Source organism: Mustela nivalis (assembly GCF_964662115.1).
Source record: "Mustela nivalis genome assembly, chromosome: 2".
NCBI lineage: Eukaryota > Metazoa > Chordata > Mammalia > Carnivora > Mustelidae > Mustela > Mustela nivalis.
This window is the reverse complement of record NC_139021.1, coordinates 95,150,120-95,165,317: the sequence shown is the minus strand read 5'-3', so window position 1 is coordinate 95,165,317 and position 15,198 is coordinate 95,150,120. Positions and strand designations below refer to the sequence as shown.

At 41.8% G+C, this 15,198-nt stretch overlaps 1 long non-coding RNA gene across 1 annotated transcript in view; it reads left to right on the top strand.

Moving 5' to 3' along the window:
* Nucleotides 1–15,198, top strand: part of LOC309859933 — a 50,111-nt gene that overhangs the window by 11,024 nt on the left and 23,889 nt on the right. The gene's annotated exons all lie outside the window — the stretch shown is intronic.

The window sequence follows — 15,198 nt, the reverse complement described above, 5'->3', positions numbered from 1 at the left end:
GAAACAGCGAACAGAGTGAAAAGGCGGCCCACAGATTGGGGACACCGTTGGCAATCCTTATTTCAGAAAAGGTGTGTTCACTGGCAAAAAGGAAAAACAAGAAAGAAAACCAACCAAACAAAAGAAGACCGGGATTTCACCAAATGAAAGAATCGAGAAAAAGACTGGAATAGTCTGTGCTGCAAAGGGAATGGATGACTCGGCCAGTCCGAGTCCGAAAAGATGCTCAACATAAGGCATCGTGAGAGCAATGCGAATCCAAAGGATGCTGAGCTATGGCATAGTCAGTTAGGGCGGTGAGGACCCAAACCAGTAATTCAAACCCAGGACCCATGTTGGAAGGAGGCAGAAAATTGGAGACTTTGTATGCAATTCGTGGAATGCAGACTGGTGCAATTACCCTGGAAAAGCCCGTTGAGCGTCCTTGGAGAGCAGCGAAAGGTACTCCTGTGGATCCCGGGTGTGTGAGTGAGAAAAAGAGATGTCGGAAAATCAGATTCTGTTCCCATAGGTGTTTCTCATGAAAGAAAGTCTTGTTGGCTGCCGAAGAACCCTGAAACCCTGATTTGGCTCTGTTTCCATTCCCAGGCACTGAACTCCCTTGAGTTGTCTATTGGCCCAAACCTTCCGAATCTAACAAGGCCCTCTTGCATGGACAGATGGCCAGTGAAATGGGCGGTGATTGTCCTGTCACACCTGTTGAAGTTTGCGGTTCTCTTTGGCCACCTTGCAATGCACAGAGCACCCTTTGTTCCTGCATGGTTGGGGCCCAGGTGCCCCCAGTGATGCTCAGTCCCTGAAGACGACCTCATTCCCCCTTGGATAGGACACCCTTTGGGCCCACTGCTGAGAGCCCCAGCGAGGACCAGTGGTGGGTGTGGGATTTCCCCTGGGACAAGGCCAGTTGCATTCTTAGACACAGTATCTGCAGGGAAATGGTAGATCTCCATGGAGAAACGCGGAGTGAATTGGCCCCATCTGTTCCCTGGCCACTGTCCTGTTGTGCGGGTCGCCCCCGAACGGGCTGTTGCACGTGGCTGCCCCGGGAGCCGCCAGGTGGTGGGTATTAGGGCATAGATTACATGGAGTACTGGGTGTGGTACAAAAACAATGAATACTGTTATGCTGAGAAGAAATAAAAAAAAAAAAAACAAAGAAAATCCACAACTAGAATAAATTTTAAAAAACCTAAAAATTAATATGTATAAGAATAAATTACTTATTAAAAATAAGCCTAGAAGAAATTCTAAAATCAAATAATTTAAACACATGTACATATTTGACAATCACTTTAATGTTAAATGAATCTGAAAATAGATAACCATGTAAAAGAGTGGCTGTAGATTTGGGCAAGATGAAGGCAGTTGTCCCTTCTAAGTTATATAGGCTGCTCACTACATTAAAGAACAGAACCAAAATGGCGAAGGACTGTTGCAGTAGAAGTAGTGAGAGAGCAGACCCCAATGAATGAGGGGTAGGGGGATACATCTAGAAAATCTCCAGAACCAAGCCATCATGGATTTGTGCATTTCAGAGCAATAATAGGAGAGAGAGAGCTCTGTGAGGCTAGAGGTCTGCTTAAGACGTACTGCTTTCTACAAATCCAAGAAAACAAGTTTAGTGACAGAAAAATAGTGCCATGGACTCCCAGGCAGAGGGTTGTAAGAGGAAAGGGGAGTACCTTCAGAATAGCTCCACTGAAGAAAATGAAGGCATAAATTCCTGACAAACTTTATATACTTTCATGTGCTTTTTTCCCCAAAATGAAGAAAAAGGCATTAGGGAAATGAAACAGGATATTGAATGACACCATAAATTAGAGTTAGAAAAACTCAGTGAGGAAAGTACAGACCTCAGGGAAGAAGCAGCAGCATATCAAAACATTACTTCCTAAGTGAAATGGAAAGTAGTAAAAAAGGGAGCAGACAGTGCTGTATGAGAATGGGAAGTGAGAAGAGAAAAATGCTAAGAAAGAAACTAAAAAAAGAGACTACAAGATTTGAGAGAAAATACCAAAATGTGAAGTTATGGACAGGAAATGAGTATCTGGAATGCCTCTGGGAAAACCAAAGCAAAGACACAAAAACGTTAAAAGTCATAATACAGAATTTTTTGTAAACACAATAAATCCTTTCAAACTGTTTATTAACAGAGTACCGTGAGCACTGACTCAGAATGACAAATGGAAAGTTTAGTAAAATCATTGAGAGAAAAATGAAATTAAAATTGAAATGCAAAATTTAATTAAAATGTAAAGAAAAAAGGAAATCCGTGGGCATCTAGGGAAAAAGGAGCAGATGACATATAAAGGAAAGGAAATGAGAATGTAAGCCACATTTCTGAATGCCATATTTTGTACCACAAGAAAATGGAGTAATGTATTGAAAGACACTGAAGGGAAGACACTGTGAACCATGGATTTTATAGCTAGAAAGCCTGATTTATACAGAGTAAAAGTCTTGGCATTCAAGTCATTATGCAAGTACTCAGGCTATATATTTCCCATGACCCCTCGAAGAGGGATGACCAAACATAGGATAAGAAATGCCTTGAAAGAATGACAGATGGTTAACAGGCAATCTATGATGACTTTGCATCACTAAGGTTCTGTGAGAGGAAGAATGACCTCAGTGGCAGTCCCTAGGGTAATTGTTTCATAATAATCCAAGAGCTTTTTTGGATCGGAATGCTTTTTATTTTATGTAAATTTATTTTATGTAAATTTTATATTTTTAAAACAACTGGAAGTTAATATTGCTTAATATAGACAACTTATGTTAATTAATTGATTTTACATTTAAAAAATAGTAAACTTCCAGCATTAAGTGTAATGGTTATTCAATAAAACACATTCTAAGTCCACACAATTCAGAAGGAAATAACTGGCACTACATGAGCTGACTTGGGAGAGAGGAGTGTTCATGGGGGAGCCAAGAGGAAGCTCTCTTGTTGGCCTCATGGCTGATGGAAGCCCCTGGAAATGGGCAATCTCCAGCCCCTCCAAGGCCCAGGCTGGCTGCTCTATTGAGCAGTGATAGAATCTATAGAACTAGCAGGAATCCACAGATGTCACAGTGATGGATGGAAGAGGGGCTCAGCAGGGTGGGTGTGTGGGTACCTGTCAGGCCCTGGAAGATGATGACCTTGAGCCCTAGAATGTCCAAGGGTCAGATGCATAAGGTACTGGGGCCTGTTTGCTGCTCTGTGCTGAGGGGGTGATCTGTCAGCACACAGAATCATTTCACTTGGGTGACAGGCAGGTCAGCTTTCAGGATCAGGTCCTCTGGACTGGGAAGTAATGCAAAGGGAAGGGGAAGACTCTAGGTTTTCAGAGATGAACAGTCTGAGTTCCACAGACATGGGCCGAGGGAGGAGCTGGTTGTCTCAGGTCTCATGCAACAGGAGTGGAAGTTGACCCTTTCTTTCCCCGCATTCCTCCACTCAAGTCAGTCCTGTCATGAGATCTGCACCTCAAAAGTGGGCAGCTGCCTGGAGGGTTTCCTTTTTGCTCTAATAAAGATTTTTATTTCTAGCACAACCACTAAACCTTTCCTGTGCTTTTCAGTTAAAAGATCAAAAATTCTTATGCAGTGGCATTAAAAATATAAGAAAGCAGCAAAGTATATGTGAAACTTAACTTGCCTTCTCTGCTTCCTCTGCACACATATTCCACATGTCCATTTCCTCTACTTTATCATGTCATGGAAGTCATAGCTCACCAATCAGACAAAAAGAAATAAAAGGCATCTGAATCAGCAAAGAAGAAGTCTAACTCTTACTCTTTGCAGATGACATGATGATTTATGTGGAAAACCCAAAAGACTTCACTCTAAAGCTGCTAGAACTCATACAGGAATTCAGTAAAATGTTAGGGTATAAAGGCAATGCACAGAAAGCAGTTCCATTTCTATACACCAACAAGATGGAAGAAAGAGAAATTAAGGAGTCGGTCCCACTTACAATTGCATCAAAAACCGTAAGATACCTAGGAATAAGTTGAACCAAAGAGACAAAGTATCTGTACCCAGAAATACTGAGTACTCTGTATTTATACAGTACTCATGAAAGAAACTGGGGAAGACACAAAGAAATGTAAAAATGTTCCATGTTCATGGCTTGGAAGAACAAATATTGTGAAAATGTCTACGGTACATAGAGCAACCTACACATTTAATGGAATCCCTATGAAAATACCATCAACTTTTTTCAAAGAAATGGAACAAATAATCCTAAAATTTATGTGGAATAAGAAGAGACCCCAAATAGCCAGAGAAATGTTGAAAAAGAAAACCAAAGATGATGGCATCACAGTTCAGACCTCAAGCTTTATTACAAAGCTGTAATCATCAAGATAGTATGGTACGGGCACAAAAACACACACACAGATCAATGCAAGAGAGTAGAAAGCCCAGTAATGGACTCTCAAGTCTATGGTCAACTAATCTTTGACAAAGCAGGAATGAATGTCCAATAGAAAAAAGACAGTCTCTTCAATAAATGGTGCTGGAAAACTGGACATCCACATGCAGAAGAATGAAACTGGACCATTTCCTTACACCACACACAAAAATAGACTCAAAATTGATGAAAGACCTCAATGTGAGACAAAAATCCCTCAAAATCCTTTAGGAGAACACAGGCAGCAACCTGTTTGTCCTCAACCACAGGAGCTTCTTCCTAGAAACATCGCCAAAGGCAAGGGAAGCAAGGGCAAAAATGAACTATTGGGATTTCATCAAGATCCAAAACTTTTGCACAGCAAAGGAAGCAGTCAACAAAACCAAAAGACAACCAACAGAATGGGAAAAGACATTTGCAAATTACATATCAGATAAAGGGCTAGTTTCCAAAATCTATAAAGAACTTATTAAACTCAACACCCAAAGAACAGATGTTCCGTTCAAGAAATGGGCAGAGGACATGAACAGACATTTCTGCAAAAAAGACCTCCAAATGGCCAACAGACACATGAAAAAGTTCTCAACATCACTCAGGACCAGGGAAATCCAAATCAATACCACCAGATACCTCCTCACAGCAGTCGAATGGCTAAAATCAATCAGTCAGGAAACAACAGGTTTTGGTGAAGATGTAGAGAAAGGGGAATCCTCCTAAACTATTGGTAGGAATTCAAGCTAGTGCAGCCACTCTGGAAAACAGTATGGAGTTTCCTCAAAAAATTGAAAGTAGAGCTACCCTATGACCCAGCAATCCCACTACTGGATATTTACCCTAATGATAGAAATGTAGTGATCTGGAGGGGCACATGCACCCAAATGCTTATAGCAGCAAAGTCCACAATAGCCAAACTATGGGAAGAACCTAGATGTCCATCAACAGATGAACTGATAAAAAAGATGTGATAACTATATCTATATCTGTATCTCTCTCTATATATATATGTATCTGTATCTATGTCTATATCTATATCTGTGCGCGTGCACACACACACACACACACACTCACACACACACTTTTTTTTCTTGGTGTCCTGGAATTGAGTCCTGCATCTGGCTCTCTGCTCAGCAAGTAGCCTGTTTCTCGCTTCCTGTTTCTCTTCCTAAATGTGATCTTTGTCAAATATATAAATAAAATCTTTTTTTAAAAAGTAAATCCTTTAAAGAAACAATTAGGTTAAATTAAATCATAATTAAGTAGCTTAAATTAAGCTATAATTAAATGCTAATCCAATCCTAATCAATAAGTCAGGTGTCCTTATAAGAATGGGAAGAGACACCAAGGATGGACCTGCATAGGGAAGGACCATGTGAGGACACAGCAAGAAGGCCCGGTCTCCAAGCCAGGAAGAGAAGCTTCAGGAGAAACCAAACCTTCTGATACCTTAATTTTGGAACTTCCATCTTCCAGAATTCTGAAAAAATAAATTTCTTTTGTTTAAGCCACCCAGTCTGGTGGCTGGCATTCTATTAACACAATCCTAGCAACCTAATGGACATTTTAGCATTGAAAAGTAGGGAGCTGCTGTAACAAATACCTGCAAATATGAAAGTGACTTTGTGGAAGTGGGATGGGGAAAGGCTGGAAGAGTTACAAGGTGCATGTTAGAAAAGTCTACATTGACTGGAAGAGACTGTCAGTAGAGGTATGAAACTTTAAAGGTGATGCTCATGTGGTCTCTGATGGGAATGAATAATGTTATCAGAAACTTGAGGAAAGGTGATCTTTGTTATAAAGAGGTGAAGCACTTGGCTGAATTGTGCTTAGTGTTTTCTGGAAAACAACATATTTGTGATGAGCTTGAATGATTACCTGAGGAGATTTCTAAGAAAAAAAAATGTCAGGGGTGCAATCTGGATTTTTGTTACAGTTCATAGTAGAGTGCAAGAGCTTAGAGATGATTTTAACAAGGAATTGTTAAATAGTTGTTAAGCAAAAAGGAATCAGACTTTGAATACTCAGAAAACTGTCAGCCCATCCACATTGAAAAACACAGTAAAAGCATGATCTGGAGAAAACAAGAATTGTTGGCCAGAATACTTCGGTAAAGACATTATAGGTGTGACTCCTGGCCAGCAAGGTAGGAATGTGCAATGTTGAAATTTGAATCAGGGATCCACTTCTGGAATTTCAGCTTTTAACTCCAAAGCTCCCAACTTTCGCACTTTCTTGTTCACAGAATCTACCTCTCTATCCTGTACACTATACACACACACACACACGCACGCAAACACACACATTACATGGGATATAAGTTTGGTACTTTCTCCATCCTCCTGTGGTACAGATTTTAAAAGACAAGACGTGAAGTTTAAGAGGAGTGACAGTACTATAAAAATCATAGTACCATACGATTTCAGTTATATGTGGAATCTGAAAAACAAACAAAAACCAAACTCTTAAATACAGAGAACAAACTGGTGATTGCCAAAGGGAAAATGGGTAGGAGAATGGGAAAAACAGATAAAGGGGATAAAGAGGTAAAATTTTTTCAGTTACAAAATAAGTAAGTTACAGAAATGTAAAGTACAGCATTGGGAATATGTTCAATAATACTGTAACAATGCAGTGTGGTGACAGATGGTAACTATGTTTATCATGGTAAGCATCAAGTAATGTACAGAATTAACAAGTGACTCTATTGTATACCTGAAACTAATATAACATAGTATGTTATTGACACTACAGTATTTTTTCTAAAAAAATTAAAAATAAATTAAAAACAATACCAGTGCTATGGTGATTGGAATGCCAAAGGGACATTTCTTAGCCTAACGAGTTTGTGTCTATAAACATAATGTGGAAATGTTTGGGATCTTGTGTTTTCTGGAGTGAGTTGAGCAGTGACTTACATTGCTAGAAAGGGGGGAATCTCCCCATCCCACTGTCAATAGAATTTTCATATATGAGGGCTAGGTATCATTGGAAAATGCAGATATCTGAAATAACTGAAAACTGAGAAGAAACATTTTATCTTTGGTAAGCCCATTGGCAGCTTCTAAGAAAGGCATTTGTTTCAGTTGAATGTTAAGAAAGCTCCAGCTGACTGGAGCAATGTGTTAAAAGACACTTGTCAGATTTTCTTTACGAAAAAAAAAAAATGTGTTTTATGGGGTACCTGGGTGGCTCAGTTGATTAAGCATTAAACTCTTGGTTTTGGCTCAGGTCATGATCTCAGGGTTGTGAGATCAAGACTTATGTGGGGCTGCCTGCTCAGCATGGGGTCTGTTTCGATTTCTGTTCCTCTCCCTCTGTTACTGCCCCTCCTCCAACTCATGCACATGCACATCCTCTCCCTCCTTCTCTAAAATAAAAGAAAATCTTCTAAAATGTGTTTTTCATTTTTGAGATTTTGTACATTTGGATTTTCCTATAAAATTGGTAATTTTAAATGTTGGGAAGTAGTTAACATTAAGTATGTTGAAGGCAAAGAAAGGTGTCTATGCACTGAGACCCAACGCCTCATTTGTAATCTCTGGCCTGCACAAAGTGATGAAGAGGAAAAGAGTAACAAGTCTCCTTACACACCAGCTAGGGCTGGATAACAAAATGTTTAGTGCAGCCAGTAAACTTGGTCACAATTAGCAGTATGGGATTGGAGGAAAGGAAATAGATAGTGGTCACCAACCTGGACGTTTTGTTATGTGGGTTTGTCAGGCAGTCAAGAGATGGAAAGAAATCTGTATGGAAAGAACGACATTCATGACCCTATTGTTGGCTAGCTGAAATAGCCTGGAGGTGCACTAATTTCTCTTTTAAGGATAAGTTTATAGAAAGAATAAATAATATATACGTTAACAGAGATACCAGAATGAGACAAGTGAGACCCCTAGGGTACAAAATTGAAGGGGCCACTCACTTGCAGGGTCATGAAAGTTCATGGGTGAGGCTTGTGCAAACCTAGGTGTGAATGTCTCCTGACATCGTGTGCTCTGGATGCATCAATTGCCTCACCTTAGAGTTGGTTCTGGTGTTTACACTACGTCAAAAACAATTATTCTTTTCTCAGATGATACGGCTATTTTTCAGTTTGGGGAACAGCAAATCTTAGTGAAAAACAATAAAGAGTAGAAAAAAAAATCTGGAAAGTAATGGCCCATTTTGTGATGACAAATTTGCAATCATTTGCTCTAATAAATCAAATTTTATTTTGTATTTATAGATTTTATTTTTCTTTTTTAAAAAATTAAATTAACTTATTTATTTTCAGAAAAACAGTATTATTTTTCACCACACCCAGTTCTCCATGCAATCTGTGCCCTCTATAATACCCACCACCTGTTACCCCAACCTCCCACCCCATCGCCACTTCAAACCCCTCAGTTGTTTTTCAGAGTCCATAGTCTCTCATGATTCACCTCCCCTTCCAATTTACCACAACTCCTTTCTCCTCTCTAACACCCCTTGTCCTCCATGATATTTGTTATGCTCCACAAATAAGTGAAACCATATGATCATTGACTCTCTCTGCTTGACTTATTTCACTCAGCGTAATCTCTTCCATTCCAGTCCATGTTGCTACAAAAGTTGGGTATTCGTCCTTTCTGATGGAGGCATAATACTCCATAGTGTATATGGACGACATCTTCCTTATCCATTCGTCCGTTGAAGGGCATCTTTGTTCTTGCCATAGTTTGGCGACCATGGCCATTGCTGCTATAAACATTGGGGTACAGATGGCCCTTCTTTTCACGACATCTGTATCTTTGGGATAAATACTCAGGAGTGCAATTGCAGGGTCATAGGGAAGTTCTATTTTTAATTTCTTGAGGAATCTCCACGCTATTCTCCAAAGAGGCTGCTTCAAAATCAAAAGCTTCTGCACAGCAAAGGAAACAGTAAAAAAAAAAAAAAAAAAAAAAAAAAAAAGAGGCAACCCACAGAATGGGAGAAGATATTTACAAATGACAGTATAGACAAAAGGTTGATATCCAGGATATATAATGAACTCCTCAAACTCAACACAGGCGAAACAGGCAAACATATCAAAAAATGGGCAGAAGATATGAACAGACACTTCTCCAGTGAAGACATACAAATGGCTATCAGACACATGAAAAAATGTACATCATCACTAGCCCTCAGGGAGATTCAAATTAAAACCACATTGAGATACCACCTTACACCAGTTAGAATGGCCAAAATTAACAAAACAGGAAACAACATGTGTTGGAGAGGATGTGGGGAAAGGGGAACCCTCTTCCACTGTTGGTGGGAATGCAATTTGGTGCAGCCTCTTTGGAGAACAGTGTATTTATAGATTTTCAATTGTACTTCCAAACTCTGATACAACTTTTCTTGGTTTACATATTTATTCATTCCAAGGTATTTACTGAGTTCCTACCTAATGTGTCATTGTGCTAGGCAATTGATTATACATTGGTGAATAAAACAGAAAAGGTGACTGCCCTTTTGGAGTTGACAAGTGAGAGAGAAAAAGGCATTTATTATGTATATAACTAAATTAGTAAGTACTTATCATTGTGGTAAGGACAGTAAAAGAAACACGATGCAGGAATGCTTACTCTTATTGGTTCATGTTCGAGAACACAGTCAAGGATCACCTCCAAGACCCTTGGTGATACAGTGTGGTTGAGGAGAATTCCTGCCTAAGTCCTAAGACATTTGAGAAAGTAAATTATATAACATCTTTTCTTTCAATATTAAAGATAAAATTGAAATAATTCATGCATGCTTTAAAAATAGGAAGATATTTTTCAAGTGTTTAGAATAAAAACAAAACACATTTGTCCATACCACAAAGATACTACTAACAAAGTAATTTCTTTCTTTCTAGTTTTGTCTCATGCCACACTTTAGTAAAATTCATAATACTTCTTGACTACTCTTCCTCTGCTCTTGTCGTTCTTGTTTCTTTTTCTTCTCCTATTCTTCCTTTTAATTCTTACATACTTAGGATTGATCTAATTTTAATTTCTTCTTATTTAAAGCTATTCTTGGAGGGTAGCCTGGGTGGCTCAGTTGTTGAGTTTCAGCTCAGGTCTTTTACTTTTGGGTCCTGGGATCCTGCCCAGAGTTGGACTCTGTCCTCAGCAGGGCGTCCGTTTGAAGATTCTCTGCCTCTTCCCAACACCCCCCCCACTCTCTCTAATAAAAATTATTTTAAAAGATATGAAAAATAAGAAAAACCTGAAAAAAATAAAGGCTACAAAATAAAAATACAAAGAGTGCTACTTAGTGTTTTCCCTAAGCTCTGAAGCTTTGCAACCCTCTATCATCAGTAAACTTGAGAGGAGTGAGTTTTTTGTGATGGTCTTCTAGGGAAGGGATCCCTTGCCCTGATCCTCGTACTTCAACTAGCGCAGAAGCAGCTCTCCTAAGCAGCAGAAATAGGCCTCCATGTAAGCAGCTCTGGATTCCAGTATATGACGCTGTTTTACTCCCTGAAGGCTTGCAGTGCCAATGGGTGAGATGAGTATCACTGCACCTGGCTTTCTACCCAGGAAAAGAAAATCTGCACCCCAGTCCTTCAGTGAGTCCTCACAGAAGGGGAAAAAAAAAAAAACCAATCTGAACCACCCAGTCAGACCCAACTCCTATTTCTATGGATTCCTGTGGCACAGACCCACACCATACCTGCGGGGTGTTGGAGGTCTTGCCATGGTTCTGGTTTTTGCTGGAGCCCTCCCAGGAAAGTGAACGCCCTACCATGCTGTGATTCAGAATATAGGGCTACACAGCAGAAAGTGGCTTCGTGGTTTTCAGCCATTTTTCCCAAACAGATGTCTGGAAACTCCGAAGCATTCGGACCCCACCTGTTCTTCTTGTGACCTGTAGGTTCCTGAGATCATACTGTTACACCTGGGATTCCACCCAGCTTCACCACTTGAACACTTTTAAGCCAGGAGTGTCCCCCACAGTAGTAGACTCCTAAGTGTTTCAATCACACACTTCGTTGCAGTAGGCACCTCGAGATAGGTGCCTCCCCTTTGCTGTATCCACAGCCGTATCATCTGCACAACTTATTCCCATCCATGCCACTCGAGCTCTGAAGCTGCCACAGGTACCACGCTGGGAGCCAGAGGTAGCTCTGAGGTGGTTCAGGATCTTCTTCTGGGGCTGGTGCTGTAGGTCCAAGAAGAGAAAAGTATCATCACCATGATTGACTTTTCATGTCCCTCCTAAATAAAGGAAAAATTTCCCACCATTCAGTGTTCCCTGAGTCCACGAAGCAATCCCTGCAAGGTCTCCTCTGATGGCAGGACATGGGCACAGGGTTCTGAGAGTACTCCCGGAATACCAGTCGATAGAGGCTTGCTCTGTGGGGCCTAAGCTTTTCCCTCCAAAGGTCTACATCAGAAACACCCTGTTCTCCTCACCTCAGCATCTCTCTGGTTCACCTCCTTTTGCTCCTCCCCCTCCTGTTTGTGCTCTTTTCCCTCTAATAAAGAAATAAAATCCTAAAAAAATACATGATTGAGCCTAAAAGTGTACATTTAGGCCTTCAAGACCTGGCTGGAAACACCCTCCTGTGTGTTTTTCTTTGTCATCTTTCCTCTTGTGCTGATGGCATCAGAGGTGCATGACAACCTAGGGAGTGAGAATGCCCATGGTGGAGGGACTCTGCGTTGCTGAAAGACTATATAAAGGATTTCAGTCTCCTAATCTGAAAAGCCCCTCAGCACTGTCATGGGGGGAAATCTGTGGCAAGCTACTAAATTTGGGGAGTTACTTGATAATTTAGCATAATGTAATATACCTACAACATGTTGAAATCACCAAGTAAACTTCAATAGTTATCAGTCTAAAACCTTTAAAAATGTCCAAAGAGGCACCTGGCTTCCTCAGTCAGTAGGATACTTGATCTCAGGGTTAGGAGTTTGAGCCCCACATCAGGCATAGTTAACTTAAAAAACAAAAGAAAAGAAAACAAAAGGACTTACACATGGCCAAAATGAATAAGGCTCAAGCAATGGAGCTGGTCAGTGTGGGGATGGATCCTGTCTCCCGTTCATTCAGCCACTGGGCACTGCCCACTCAGATGGTGCCCATGCTTATCAGCCAACCAGATTCTCCTACGAGCTCAGGGTCTAGAGGAGAAGATGGAAAAACTAGAAACAAAAATGTGAATGAAAAGAGCAATTGTTTGTTGTAGCTGTCCTTTTAACCATTGCTGGTTCTCTAATGTTTACTCTTCCAGACTAAGGAAACTTTTTTCTTTAGATGTCCCTGACTTATAGAAATGTAAAAATAAAAATTAAACAAAAAAGAAATGTAAAAAAATGTAAAAATATTTATTTATAAATAAAGCATTCAACTTTTCTCAAAAAAAGAGAAAAGAGCAATTGCTCCATAGGAAAAGAGCAAAGGGACTACAACTAAGTCCTGAGCTCCACCAGGTGAGGGGTATGACAAGGCTATGCTGAGATGACATTAAGTTCTGTGACAGGAAAGGAGACAGCCCCATATGAATCTGAATGTAGTTAGCCTTGCAGAGGGCACCATGCAGCAGAGGATTGGAGGCAGAGTTTGATGTTCCCAGAGGGTAGGTTAGAAAGGAGGCCAGGGTGGCCAGAGGAAGCTGAGGAAGAGAGCAGAGATGGAGGGTAGGAGGGCCACAGCCCAGGGCAGTTTGACAGTATCAGTGCACTTCTCCCAGTGCTGTGTGACCACATTTCCCCACACTCAGTGGCTGAACCCACAAACACTGTCTCTCTGTCTCAGGGGGTCAGTAACCAGCAGGGCTCAGCTGATTGGGGTTTTTGACAACACCAAGAGAGGACCTGCTTCACTGAGAACCTGACTCACTTAGGGGCGCTAGCCAGATAGAGCCCATCTCAAAGACCTGAGTTCTCTCTGTTGTTGACCCACAGTGCTAGGCCATGTGCATATGTCTGTACTTGTACTCCAGTGTGAGGATCTGAGAGAGAACATGTGTCAGAGTCAACATGGGGCTAGGCAATGGCTTTTAAAAATAAATCTCAGCAGGGCCTTTGGGTCATGTTGCCATGTTCTGTGGAATGGAAGTGAATCACTAAATTCAGACCACACTCAGGGGAGGGGGTTGCAAAAGGATGTATACAGAGGAGTTGGGGAACCAGTAGAGCCCCTGCAGGGAGAAGGTGATGATCCCTGCAGAATCCATGCCTTGCCCAGAATCAGGCTAGTAGGAAGTATTATTATGTATGAACCCAGCTCTTTGAGTTTCCTCAAAGGTGGGGGTCCTGGTTGTACCTAGTCATTCGCTGGGGGCTCTGGAAAAGGTTGTCTAGAAGGAAGTGGCTGTAGACATGGAAATGGTATTGGGCTGAGGGTGATCATTGATGTCCTACATAGGAGATATCTCTCCATGTTCTTGTCTGAGGAGGACCCCAGGTCATGGCAACTCAGTGAATGGACCCCTATCAACATCACACCATTTGGAAAGGAGGTCATGGCTTGCCTCACAGGACAGGCAGCCTCTAGGGGTAAGGGTGGATTCTGACCATCAAGGGCCAAGGCTCCAGTCCCTTCTTTAGGGTTTGCATTGAAAATTAGAAGCCTAAGGTCTTGGGAAGCTATTGCCCACCCCTCTGTAGGTGGGGCTGTCATCTTCTGGGATTCCAGAATGTGAGCACTGATGAACACTTGCATGCACACAGGAGCGAGTGTGCATATGCTCACAAAAACACACAAACCAGTCGGGACTGTGGGGTGGGATCTGACTAGAAGCAGATTCAAAAAAGTTGATAAGAGGAAGGAAGTTTGGTTGGAGATATTTCCTACATGTGACACTACTCCTCTAACATCATAGATATTATCCAACCTATGCCTGTGGTAGGTGGTAGAAGGGCTTGCTAGAATCATCTGTATTTTACAGAGAAGACCATTCCAGTTAGGCAAAATGGCTTATCTAGAGTCTAAAACAGGTAAGAATAGAGAGCTGTGCCTGAAACCAGGTACGTTTCCAAGCTGAGGCCCTGGCTGCACTCAGATATTCCCTGGGGGCCTGTGGAGAGGGATGTGTTGTTGTCACTGTTTACAGATGTGGCCTTGCATGCAGAAAGGGTCTGAGGAGATGGCAGACCAGAGCACTGTTTGTGTAGGTGCCAAATAAAGAGTGGACTCCGGTAGGGGATCCCAGGCAGTGATGTCACTTCCTCGACCAGAGACCCCAACAGAACTTGGTACCCCTGCAACCAGGCAACCACATTCTAGTGTAGTCCAGTATCAGAGTTACTTGGCTGGAGACATCTGATATGGAAAGGTGTTCTCTTGCTTCTTGCCTACTTCCTGGGACTCTGGCTCCCAGAAACCCCAGGGGAATGGCGTCTTACATGCTGGGGACTTTGGCTCAAACCTCGACCCCAATGCCTCAGGGAATTTGACAGGAGGTGCTATAAGGTACTTAATACTGAGCAGACTAGGCGATGCCCACCTCTCTGAACCATCCAAGGGCAGCCCCATTTCTTCCTCTTAAGTTTTAGGGAAAGAGGGCTATATGTGGTTTCCTGCCCATGGCCTGGGGGAGGTTGAGCACAGTGGATGCCCCGGTGATCCCTTCTTGTTCACACCAATGTCATGGTGGGCAGGGTGGAAAGAGGATTCCTGAGGTGACTTTTACCTGTGCCAGAGCACATCCAAGGCCCTGAAGCTGTGCCACGTTTCTCTCTCCTTGGTGGAGGTGTGTGCATACTGGGGTGTGATGTGTCTGGAATAGAGTTCCTAGATCTAAAGACCAACAAAGCCATCCAGGCAGGGCTCTGAGGCTTCCTGCCTGGCTGCCGGGCACTGCCTCTG